This window comes from Peromyscus californicus, unplaced genomic scaffold, assembly GCF_007827085.1.
Source record: "Peromyscus californicus insignis strain IS unplaced genomic scaffold, ASM782708v3 Scaffold_10__1_contigs__length_136768540, whole genome shotgun sequence".
NCBI classification, from domain to species: domain Eukaryota; kingdom Metazoa; phylum Chordata; class Mammalia; order Rodentia; family Cricetidae; genus Peromyscus; species Peromyscus californicus.
In genome coordinates this window covers 1,257,759-1,271,582 of record NW_026294391.1, presented here as the reverse complement: position 1 = coordinate 1,271,582, position 13,824 = coordinate 1,257,759, and positions in this window count along the sequence as shown.

Sequence of the window (13,824 nt, the reverse complement as noted above, 5' to 3'; positions counted from 1 at the left end):
AAAAGGCAAAGAGAGAGCACCCAAATTAACAAAATCAGAAATGAAAAGGGAGACATAACAACAGACAACAAGGAAATCCAGAGAATCATCAGGTCAAAATGTGTACTCCACAAAAATGGAAAATCTGGAAGAAATGGACAATTTTCTGGATAGATATCACATACCAAAATTAAATCAAGACCAGATAAACCATTTAAATAGACCAATAACCCCTAAAGAAATAGAAACAGTCATCAAAAGTCTCCCAACCAAAAAAAGCCCAGGACCAGATGGTTTCAGTGCAGAATTCTACCAGATTTTCAAAGAAGCACTAATACCGATACTCTTCAAATTGTTCCACACAATAGAAACAGAAGGAACACTACCAAACTCTTTTTATGAGGCTACAATTACCCTGATACCCAAACCACACAAAGATGCAACAAAGAAAGAGAATTACAGACCAATCTCCCTCATGAACATTGATGCAAAAATACTCAACAAAATATTGCAAACCCAATCCAAGAATACATCAAAACAATTATCCATCACAACCAAGTAGGTTTCATCCCAGGGATGCAAGGGTGGTTCAACATATTAAAATCTGTCAATGTAATACACCATATAAACAAACTGAAAGGAAAAAAACCACATGATCATCTCATTAGATGCTGAAAAAGTCTTTGACAAAATCCAACACCCCTTCATGATAAAGGTCTTAGAGAGATCAAGAATACAAGGAACATTCCTAAACATAATAAAGCAAGCCAAAACAAAAACAGCAAGCCAAAAGCCAACATCAAATTAAATGGAGAGAAACTCAAAGTGATACCACTAAAATCAGGAACAAGACAAAGCTGTCCACTCTCCCCATATTTATTCAATATAGTACTAGAAGTTCTAGCTAGAGCAATAAGACAACAAAAGGAGATCAAAGGGATACAAATTGGAAAAGAAGAAGTCAAACTTTTACTATGTGCAGATGATATGATAGTATACATAAGCGACCCCAAAGATTCTACCAGGGAACTCCTACAGCTGATAAACTCCTTCAGTAAAATGACAGGATACAAGATCAACTAAAAAAAATCAGTAGCCCTCCTATACACAAATGATAAAAGGGCTGAGAAAGAAGTCAGAGAAACATCACCCTTTACAATAGCCACAAATAATATAAAATACCTTGGTATAACACTAACTAAACAAGTGAAGGAACTTTTTGATAAGAACTTTAAATCTCTAAAGAAAGAAATTGAAGAAGATATCAGAAAATGGAAGGATCTCCCATGCTCATGGATCGGTAGGATTAATATAGTAAAAATGGCAATCTTACCAAAAGCAATCTGCAGATTCAATGCAATCCCCATCCTAATCCCAACACAATTCTTCACAGACTTGGAAAGAAAAATACTCAACTTCATATGGAAAAACAAAAGACCCAGGATAGCTAAAAGAATCCTGTATGATAAAGCAACCTCTGGAGGCATCACCATCCCTGACCTCAAGCTCTACTATAGAGCTATAGTAATAAAAACAGCTTGGTACTGGTATAAAAACTGACATACAGACCAATGGAATCGAATTGAAGACCCTGACATTAATTCATGCACATATGAACACCTGATTTTTGACAAAGAAGCCAAAACTATACAATGGAAAAAAGAAAGTATTTTCACCAAATGGTGCTGGCATAACTGGATGTCAGTATGTAAAAGATTACAAATAGATCCATATCTGTCACCATGCACAAAACTCAAGTCCAAGTGGATCAAAGACCTCAACATAAATCCAGTTACACTAAACTTAATAGAAGAGAAAGTGGGACGTACTCTTGAACGCATTGGCACCAGAGACCACTTCCTAAATATAACACCAACAGCACAGACCCTGAGCACAACAATTAATAAATGGGACCTCTTGAAACTGAGAAGCTTTTGCAGGGCAAAAGACACAGTCAATAAGACAAAAAGACAGCCTACAGAATGGGAAAAGATAGCTGGGCGGTGGTGGCGCACGCCTTTAATCCCAGCACTCGGGAGGCAGAGCCAGGCGGATCTCTGTGAGTTCGAGGCCAGCCTGGGCTACCAAGTGAGTTCCAGGAAAGGCGCAAAGCTACACAGAGAAACCCTGTCTCAAAAAACCAAAAAAAAAAAAAAAAAAAAAAAAAAAAGAATGGGAAAAGATCTTCACCAATCCCACATCTGACAGAGGATTGATCTCCAAAGTATTTAAAGAACTCAAGAAACTAGACATCAAAATACTGAACAATCCAATTAAAAAATGGGCTAAAGAGCTAAACAGAGAATTCACAAAACAAGAATCACAAATGGATGAAAGACATTTAAAGAAATGCTCAACATCCTTAATCATCAGAGAAATGCAAATCAAAACAACTCTGAGATACCACCTTACACCTGTCAGAATGGCTATGATCAAAAACACTAATGACAGTCAATGTTGGAGAGGATGTGGAGCAAAGGGAACACTCCTCCACTGTTGGTGGGAGTGCAAGCTTGTATAACCACTGTGCAAATCAGTATGGCAGTTTCTCAGAATATTAGGAATCAATTGACCTACCTCAAGACCCAGCCATACCACTCTTAGGCATATACCCAAGGAACACTGATTCATACCACAACGATACATGCTCAGCTATGTTCATAGCAGCACTATTTGTAATAGCCAGAACCTGGAAACAACCTAGATGCCCTTCAACTGAAGAATGGTTTAAGAAAATGTGGTACATATACACAATGGAGTACTACTCAGTAGAGAAAAACAATGACAGCATGAAATTTTCAGGCAAATGGGTGGAACTAGAAAAAAATCATCCTGAGTGAGGTAACCCAAACCCAGAAGGACAAACATGGTATGTACTCACTCATAAGTGGATTCTAGATATAAAATAAAGAACAATCAGACTACAACCCACAGAATCATGGATACTATATATATATAGCATGGGGGACCCTAGGATGACTGTGGCTTATAATAAGTTTTGGTTTTACTCAATTACTGAGCAAGCCTCAATGAAACATTTCACAATTAAGATGGGAATACATACTGTATCAAGCTGATAATAGAAAGGTGGATAAATTGATTAATTTGAAATAGTGAAAAATGAAAAAAACAAAAAAAAAGAAAAAATTTAAACTGTTTAAAAAGGAGCCAAACAAACATACTTTGCTGGAGTAAAAAAAAGGGGGGGGGGGAACTGGGGACTCATCATTCCTCTTCACATTCTATTCTTTCCCTTGTTTTATATATTTTAAATTTTTTATTTGTGGTTTCTGCTGGAGTATCCAGATCCACTGGAGGTCTCCTGTTGCAAATCACCCTCTGGAACGATGGAAGGATCTTTCTACTAGCATTTGAAGGAGACCCGATCTGGTGTTGGTGTAGGCCCAGGGTTCTATTTATGTCTTTCCTCAGGACAATGAGGTTCCTCTTTGGATTCCTGAGCACTGTGTTCGCCCTGTGACTGCTGCTGAAACCCAACATGACAGAGACCTATTGGGCCTTAATGAAAAACTCTTCCCTTCTGATGCCAATGGAGATTGAGAGCCCAATATGGCCAGCTTTGGCAAACATTAAAGTAAGCCTAGGAACTGTAGCCATGCTTTTGGTTTCTCCAGAAGAGCTGCCAGCCTAAGTCTTGCTGGGTTCAAGAAAAATGGGCCTTGGCGGTTCTTGTTCCTGGAGCTGTATCCATGCCAGTGGATGTCCACACGCTCCAGAAGAGAATTTGACATTGCTGCTGCTGTTGTTGCTATTATAGCAGTGGTGGCCACCGTTGCTACTGTTTCTGGGATTACCATTTCATAATTGCTTACTACAGCTAGCACAGTGGAGACCCTGGCAGCAAAAGTAGCTACAACAGTTAATTAATCTTTCATTCTATTGGGCATGATAAATTTAATTCAATAGTTATATACATTTCGATTGGCTTTGAAAATTATAAATTTATAAACTCAAGTTCCATTTGCTTTTAGGATACCATCTTACAAGAACTCCAATTTGCATTAAGGCTTGTTAAGGAAGGGAATGGCTCAGTTGCCTTTAACCTACTGGTTATGGGTGGGATAGGACCTCTGTTGGTCTTTTCTATGTCGAACACAGAGATTGCAAGCCCAGTGCCACTTTGAGATCTTTGGCAGCAATTAACTCTGCAACTCACACACAACTGAGCCTGTATGATAGATAATGAGTATTCTGAGATGGGTAATACCTGGGGGGCGCCCACCAACCTAAGACAGAGTGCCTGTGTGGCCTGGGCAGGCGTCTCCATGATGAGTAAGGTGACCTGCTGACTTCCCATGCAACCTAAGTCAGAAGCTCATTTTTTAGTAACTGTTTTGGGTAACTGTTGCCTTGCTTGCTGACCTTGACCTTGATATCTTCCCTATGCTAATTTCCTGCTGGATTCTACCCTCCTGAATGCTTAAGGGAAGTTCCTTGTCTGTGTATCCTGCATAATGGGCGTTAACAGCGTAGATGCAAGATTGTAAAACATCAGGTAGCGAACTTCTGCCCTCCAGGGTTCTCCCATTGTGCTGTAAGCCTGTATTTCAGACCTCTTCCCTCCTTCAATAAACAGCATTTGGCATTAAAGAAAAAAAAAGGATGAGTAGCTGAGGGATGGTGCAAGTCCGTGAACTGGAGCTGCCTGGGAGATTATTAGGGTACAGGAGGAGCCAGGATGCTGAAGTAGTCTTTGAGATGTGTGAATGTGTGTGAATAGGGACCAGAGGCTAGCATCAGCTTTGATATGCACCATAAGTACATGTCAATAGGGAGCCAGAACCCTCATCTAAGGGAACACAGGGAAGTGACTCTTCCTGACAGACAGAAACCTGAATCACAGGTTCCCGAGGAATGCATAAAGTATCTGCCAGCAATCCTATCATCAGCCTGGTGTGAGCTGAGCAAAGACTGTCCTTTTGGACCTAGTTAGTGGACCTGTCCTTTTGGGTTGCTTGGAATTTTCATTCAGATCTAAAAACAACCTGTAACTCCGGTCCCAGGGGACTGGACCACCTCTGATGGCCTCAGCAAGCACCCACCAGGCACACATGTGATGCGCAGACCCATATGCAGACCAAATATCCATACACATACAAAATATAAAAGGCAAGAAATAATTGATTTGAGAAAAAGAAAACCAAGGCTGGAGAGATGGCACAGTGGTTAAAAGCACATACTGAGAGGACAAGAGTTCAGATCCCTCCATGGACATATGTGATAATAATTAAAACAAATCTTAAAAAAAAAACCACAAAACTGGACCGGGCAGTGGTGGCACACATCTTTGATCCCAACATTTAGGAGGCAGAGGCAGGTGGATCTCTGTGAATTTGAGGCCAGCCTAGTCTATAGAACTAGTTTCAGGACATCCAGGACTGCTACACAGAGAAACCCTGTCTCAAAAAACCAAAACCAAACCAAACCAACCAACCAACCAAACAAACAAACAAAAACCAAACCCCCCACAAAACCAAGAATGCAAAGGCTGTAAGTCATGGAACACTGAAAGATGGGCTTCCTTCCCCTTCTCTTCCCTTGAGAAGCCTTTCTTCATGTCCTCCACTTCCCCTTTTCTTCCATTCTCTTTCCTTCCAGTCATGTCCTATAGCTTCCAAACCTGTCTTTCCTTCCCTTCCCTCCTTCCCTCTTTCCTCCCCTTTCTGTGTTTAGACCTGTGGTGAAGCAGTACACTACTGTGACATGAATATATGAAGGAGGTTACTGACCTCATGGCAGCCATGAAGCAAAGAGAATAATGGAGCTGGGGACTCAATATTTCCTTCAAAGGCATGCTCACAATGGTCCAAATTCTTTCTAATAGTCCCTACCTCCTAAAGGCTCCACCTCCTCCATTTATCACCACAAACCTGAAGCCTCAATGAAACTAGAGGGAGCTGACCAGACTTGGAGTGCCAAAAATGATAGTAATATTTTCCTTCTCTTTATTTCTTTGCCTTCCTTGTCTGTCCCATTTCCTTTCTTGCACTTCACCTTTTCTGGTTCCCGTTCCCACATTCCTCTTCCATTCCTGTTCTTGCCTTTCATTCCATTTCCTTTACTACCTTTCCACTTCCTTGGATGCTAACCTTGCCCTTCCTTGATTCCTTGGCCTCTCCCTTCCCTTCCTGTCTACTCCTGTCTTTTTTCCTTCTTCCCAACCCTTCATTATATCCTGCTTCCCATTTACTCACTTTATTTGCCTTTATATCCTTTACTTAGTTTTAATGTCCTTCTATATTTTCATTCTGTTCTGCCTTCCATTCATTTCAGTTATCCCTCTTCCTTTCTCTCCATTCATTTCCCTTTCACTTCTTTCCTCTATTCTCTTCCTTTCATTCTCCACATTTCTCTTAACTTCCCTTTCCTTCTCTTCCCTTCTGCACCATCCCTTTCTCATAAAGTGCACTCCCTCCTCCGTGACCCCTCTCAGTCCGTCTTTTTTCTAGGCTTCCTTGCACTTTCTTTCCCCAGCCTTCCCTCCACCCTTCTCCCCTCTGTCGCTTCCCTTCATTTACTGACACTTTCAAGTTCTCTTTTACTAACTTCCTTTCCCTCTTTTTTCTCGGCCTTTGACTCTTTTCCTCGCATCCTCCTTTTCTTTGTCTTCCCTCCCCATCCTTTTCTTTCTCTTGTCTTCCTTTTCTTTCCTGTACATTCTTCCCACTTCTTCCTTCCCTCATCCCTTCGATGCCCTTCCCTCCCATCCACTTACTTTCTTTGCTTTTACAGCCTTCCCTTCATTTTTATTTACTTCTTTTCTTTTATTTATACTATTTTCCATTATTCCTTGTCAGGGACAAGGATAGAATCTCTAGTTAGTGGAAAAGTACAGACCCCCATAAGACAGGGAACTAGATCATCTTACAGTCAGGTTGCCTAGCAACAGGACATTGAGGCAGAGCCCTTGACCCTTTCACCCTGTAAACATCCTATACAAACATCCTGATAGCTTGCCCCACCTTATGCAGATGACAGCTTCTTGCTCTCCCGACCCTGCAGAAACTATATAAACCCTCTTGGAGAAAAATAAAGTTGCACCTTGATCAGAATCTAGACTTGGTGTGTTTCCTTTGTATCTCCTGTCATTATCATTTCATCCTTAGGGTGGTCGAGAACCCGTTGAAGCCCTGCAGGCGGGGCAAACTGGCGCCCAACGTGGATGAAACCACCTCTTGAGGATTCGGAACGTCGTCTCCCGGAGGAAGACCAAGGCCTTGGTGAAGTTGTTGGATCCCCCTGAAATCGCCCAGTTCAGGACACGATCTCGGAGGAGGGTGGAGACGATGCAGGTAAGAAAGTGACGAGCCATGGGACAGGCAACTTCGTCACGAGATTTATTTATTTCTGGCCTAAATGAGCCCCTCAAGATACAAGGAACTAGGGTAAAGAAAAAAGACCTTAAAGCCTTTGTTGATTATTGATATTCTCAGGGTCTATAAACATTCCCCTGACATACATGAGGTTATTAAAATATAGGAGAAAAAATCTTCAAAGAAGCCTTTCGCTCCCCCTCTACCTGCCCTAAGACCCCCAATTGCTTTCTGGTCCGCCTTCAGTCTGTCCCTCGGTTCACGACCTGCGCTCTATGGAAGAGGGGATGCTCACAACTTTTAAACCTAGGAATCCCCAGGAGTCCACTTTTGCCCATCCTCATCCCTCTGTTAATAATTTGACCTCTAACTCCCCTCTACATCCCACCGAGGTGGCTTCCCTAGAGAAAGGGGTGGCCCGTTACCATAATCCAGACTGGACCCCCTGCAAAAATCTCCCCTTAACACAGGAGTCCTTGGGCCCTTTTATACCACCTCAAAAATCTCCGGTAGTTCCCCCTTCCGCAATGTCCCCTCCCTATGTTTCTCGTCTCCCCATTTTTGCGGGCCTATTCTTGATGAGTTGGCTCCCCCTGTCCCAGATCTTGGTTCACTGAGACGGGCCCTCCAGGCTCGCAGGGAACATGTTGAGCTTTTAAGGGAATTGAAAACTCTCGACAAAGAACTTAAAAGATCTTGCCCTTGAAATGGTGGCTCCCGGTCCGCTAAAACCATCTCAAAAATCTAGTAAATCGAAGAGTAAGCCTCAGCCTGTCCTGGCATTTCCTGTTACCAGGAGTCAGACCTCTGGGGACTCATCCAAGGCGGCCAGCCGCTCAGAGCGGCCCCTCAGGGGGTTTGGAAGATCAAAATGAGGAGGGGGAAGAAGGGGAGGAGGAGGAGGACCATCACCAGAGGACACCCCCCCCCCCCCCCCCCCCCCCCCCCCGGCCAGGACAGACTTATCACAAATTAAATTTCTGCCTAGTTGAAAAGCTGAAATCTGCCTGTGCTCAGTATGGTCCTACGGCTCCTTTTACATTAGCCTTGGTGGAAAACCAGAGCGAACATTGGTTGACCCCTAATGACTGGTATTTTCTTGCCCGTGCGGCTCTTTCTGGGGGTGACTTTGTCCTCTGGAAAACAGAATTTACAGAAAATTGTCGAGAAGTTGCTCAAAAAAATATTGAACAGCCGTCCTCAAAAACTTGGACAGTAAAGAAACTCCTCGGCAACCCCCCTTACGATACAAATGCAGCACAGGCAAAATTCCCTCCTGGCCTCCTGGCCCAGATTCAAAACGCGGGAGTCCGGGCCTGGAAACGCCTGCCCCCAAAGGGTTCGGCTACCACCTCATTAGCAAAGATTCGTCAGGGCCCTGATGAACCTTTTAGTGAATTTGTCTCTCGCTTAAATGATGCAGCTGAGAGACTTTTTGGGCCGAACGAACACGAAAGCACCTTTGTTAAACACTTGGCCTTTGAAAATGCAAACCCTGCCTGCCAGGAAGTCCTCCGCCCTCATAAAAACAGAGCAGACCTGTCTGAATATGTGAGACTCTGTTCAGGTGTTGGCGCCGCCCATGCCATGGGATCAGCTATAGGTGCTGCCGTCAGGGCTTCACAACAGCCTGGAGCCCGCACCTGTTATTTCTGTAAACAACCCAGACATTTCGCTAGGGAATGTCCCCAGAAAGGTCACAGCCTCGCGCCCTTAGCCCAGCTGGCTCAGGAGGCCACCTCTATGAGGCCCCTGCCTTCCACTCTCTGCCCCCGCTGCAACAAGGGCTGTAATTGGGCTACAGAATGCAAGTTAAAAGTCAATTATCTCGGTCAGCCCCTTCCTCCGCGGGTGCCGGGAAACTTCCAAAGGGGCCAGCCCCTGGCCCCAATGCCTCCAAGAGCGCACCCTGGGGCCTTGAGGTCCGCTCACCTCTTGCCTCCCCAGCCTCAACAAATTCTCCCGCCCCAGTTCCATTCTCCTCCCTCCGGAGAGCAACTCCAGGCAGTGCCGGATTGGACTTGTGTGCCGCCGCCGAAACAGTATTAAACTCCCTTGAAGGGGCTCAGGTCATCCCTACAGGGGTGACAGGGCCCTTACCTCCTAATGTTTGTGCGCTTGTCCTTGGCCGTGCTTCTGCGGCCCTCCGAGAGGTCCAGGTCTACCCTGGCATAATAGATAGTGATTTCACAGGTGAAATTAAGATTCTGGCCACTGCTGTAAACGGCATGGTCACGATTCCTCAAGGTACGCGCCTGGCACAGCTAGTTCCTCTACCCTCCTCTGTCTGTGATAATCCCTCAATTACAAACACCCCTCGGGGGTCAGCTGGATTGGGTTCATCGGATGCCTACTGGGTCCAGCCTGTTACTCAGGATCGCCCTACTCTCACCCTTACTATAGAGGGAAAGAAGTTTCAGGGTATCTTGGATACAGGGGCAGACACCACAGTCATTTCACAGTCTCACTGGCCATCCACTTGGCCACTGGTTCCATCCCTCACCGATTTAAAAGGAATCGGTCAGTCTAATAATCCTTTAATTAGTTCGAGGACACTTTCCTGGAAGGACGAGGAAGGAAACCAGGGGACTGTCACTCCTTTTGTGGTTCCGGGCCTGCCTGTTAATCTTTGGGGAAGGGACATACTTTCACAAATGCAAGTAATCTTATATAGCCCAAACTCTACAGTCACACAACAAATGCTACAGATGAATTATATCCCTGGCACAGGCTTGGGCAAGGCAGCTCAGGGGAGAGTCCAACCAATTCAGCCCGTTCCCAAGGAGGATAGACATGGGCTGGGATATTCGGGTTTTTAGTAGCGGCCACTGACCCTCCTGTACCCCATGCAGACAAAATTACCTGGATGACCCAGACCCCTGTCTGGGTGGATCAGTGGCCCCTTACTCAAGAAAAGCTACAGGCCGCCACTATGCTTGTACAGGAGCAGCTTATGGCTGGCCACATTGAGCCTTCCAACTCCCCTTGGAATACACCTATATTTGTTATCAAAAAGAAGTCAGGAAAATGGAGGCTCCTTCAAGACTTAAGGGCAGTAAATAAGGTAATGAGGCCTATGGGGGCACTTCAGCCTGGATTGCCTTCACCTGTGGCTATTCCTGCTAAATTTTACAAGATGGTCATTGACCTTAAAGATTGTTTCTTTACTATTCCCTTGCACCCCGAGGACAGAGCCTATTTTGCATTCAGCCTTCCCCGCCCCAATTTTCAGGGGCCCATGCTTCGCTACCAATGGAAGGTATTACCCCAGGGCATGGCCAACAGTCCTACTCTCTGCCAGAAATTCGTGGCTCAGGCTGTGGACCCTGTCAGACTTAATTGGCCCCAGATATATATCTTACATTACATGGATGACCTTCTCCTCGCTGCACCTGACCCCATCTCCCTTGAGCGATGTTTTTCAGAACTCAGTAGAGCCCTTAATGGATTGGGACTACAGATTGCTCCAGATAAGGTCCAAACCCAGGACCCTTTCAATTACCTGGGGTTGGAACTCCATTCAAACCGGGTCCTTGTTCCTCGCGTCCAGTTATGCACTGACCATCTCCATACCCTAAATGATTTCCAACAATTGCTCGGCCATATCCAATGGCTTAGGCCTTATCTTAAACTTCCTACGGATTCTCTCCTTCCCCTCTACGAGATCCTCGGGGGTGACCCTGACCCCACATCACCCCGTGTGCTTTCCCCTGCAGCCAATGAGGCTTTGATTCAGATAGCCATTGCCATTAACCAACAGTCTTGTTTTCAGATTTCCTATGCCATACCTCTATATTTTATAGTTCTGCCCACACCACACACACCCACAGGAGTCTTTTGGCAACATGCTCAAGAACCAAAACTTAAAGGCAAGATACTCCTCTGGGTCCACATGCCCGCTGCCCTTTCGAGAGTCATTTCCGTCTACCCTGAACAGGTGGCCTCATTCATTATGAAAGGACGACAGACCTCTCGCCAATATTTTGGTAAGGACCCTGATATCATACTCACACCTTATTCCAAGGATCAAACCCAGTTTTTGTTCCAAACCTTAGACAAGTGGGGTGTTGCCTTGGCAGGGTTTACAGGGACCTTGGATAATCACCTCCCAGATGACCCCTTGCTCCATTTTGCCTGGTTACATCCCTTCATCTTTCCAAAAATTACAAAAACTGGTCCCATTTCTCATGCACTTACAGTCTTTACCGATGGTTCTGCTAATGGTGTTGCAGCCTTTGTGGCCCAAGGCCGCCCTACCTCCTTCCTAACGCCTTTCCGGTCAGCACAGTTGGTTGAACTTTCAGCAATTTTAAAGGTTTTTCAGACCTATTCTGATCAACCTATTAATATCTGTACAGATAGTGCCTATATTGTCTTTTCCATCCCCTTGTTAGAAACCTCTCCAGCCATAAGGCCTACCTCCAACGCCACCCCACTTTTCTCCCAGATTCAACAGCTTGTCCTGACTCGCCAACACCCATTTTTTATAGGCCATATTAGAGCCCATAGTGATCTTCCTGGACCATTAACTGATGGCAATGCACAGGCAGATGCCGCCACCAGGCTAACTTTCCCTGTCATGGTCAGCTCAGTCCTACAGGCCCAAACTGCCCATAAGATCCACCATTTAAATTCTCAGACCCTCCGTCTTCTTTTTAAGATCTCTAAACAACAGGCCCGAGAAATTGTCAAACAATGTCCCTCTTGTGTTGTTTCTCACCCTGCCCCACACTTGGGAGTCAACCCTCGAGGCCTCCTTCCCAACCAAATCTGGCAGACAGATGTTACTCATTGCCCCAAATTCGGCAGACAAAAATTTATCCATGTCTCTATAGATACCTTTAGTGGCTTTATCTTTGCCTCTCCTCATGCTGGGGAAGCTACAAAGGATGTTCTTTCTCACCTGATTCTTGCCTTTTCTGCCTTGGGAAAACCAGCTAAGATAAAGACAGACAATGGCCCTGCTTATACCAGCACAGGCTTCAAAAACTTTTGTGATAGTCTACAAATTATTCATACCACAGGGATACCTTACAATCCCCAGGGACAGGGCATAATAGAACGAGCCCACCAGATCCTAAAGACCTGGTTGGCTCGCCTCAAGTCTTCTAACCTTCATTTTACCTCCCCCAGAGATCAATTGAGCCATGCTCTGTTTGTTCTCAACTTCCTCACCTTAGATGCTGCAGGGCACTCTGCTGCTGACAGGCACTGGCACCCTTCTCCAGATGCCACCCGACCACTAGCCATGTGGCGAGATCCCCTCACGGGGCATTGGAAGGGTACCAACCCAGTTCTTATTTGGGGACGAGGTTCGGCCTGCATTCTTGACCAGATACACTCTGCTCCCAGATGGTTACCAGAACGCCTGGTTAGAGCTGTAAATATACCTGATCTGCCCAGGAGAGATAGCCCCTCTCCTGAGGAAACTTCTTCTGTTTCAAATGCTTTCCCTCCGGCAAGCCCTCCAGGCTGTTGTCCTCACCCACAGCAACCCCCACCAGCCCTTTAGCTCTGTTATCATCTGCTCAGAGTTCCTGTGGGGGGACAGTGGGAACTTTACAGCAAACTGTTTGAGACCTTTCACACAGTATACAAGTCCCATAGTCAATCACATCCTGGGCTGAGCAGGGATACTGCTTGTCACAAATCCAGTCTGACAGCAGGGGTCATGTTTCCAAGGGCAGTGCTGAATTTTTCATCCAAGATGTCAGAAAGACTTGTCGGACCTGCTGGCCTTGGTGTCACAGGTGGTCATAGCCATGTTGGGCCAGCTTGACACAGCCTGTGGCTGGTAGGTAGCACAGCAAACAGGGTAGCACCAGAGATGCCACTCAGGGCACTCAGGTCCCTTCCACCTAGACTAACCTATTATTCCTCAGATCAATTCCTAGATCTCTAGGAAGAGAAGCCGCGCTGAGACGACTGCCTTGACGGGAGCCTGTTACTGCCATCACCTTAGCAGTCCTTCTGGGGGTTGGAGCAACGGGAACAGGCACAGGAATTGCCTCTCTGGTCCTGTACAACCAACATTAATCTGAGCTTTGACTGTCCATAGATGAGGTATTGCTCAATTTGAACAGGGAATTTCTGCCCTCGAGTCATCCCTTTCCTCCCTAGCTGAGGTAGTTTTACAGAACAGGAGAGGCCTGGATCTCCTCTTTCTACAACAGGGTGGCCTTTGTACTGGGCTCAAAGAGGAATGTTGCTTCTTTACAGACCACACCGGGGTAGTCAGTATGGTAGGTTAGTAAAGGACTAGAAAAAGAAAAAAAAAGAAAAGGAGAACAAGAGCTTGAGTGGTTCTAGAATTGGTTTTCCAACTCCCCTTAGCTAACAACCCTTCTTCCCTCCCTCTTAGGACCTGGTGTAGGCCTGCTCCTGGTCCTTGCCTTTGGGCCATGGGCACTTTCCTGGCTCACTCGGTTCATCCGAAGCCAAATAACAGACCTGCCAGCCAGGCAGATCCAGGTTCATTACCACTGCTTTGATATGCAGGACTCCAGGGTTG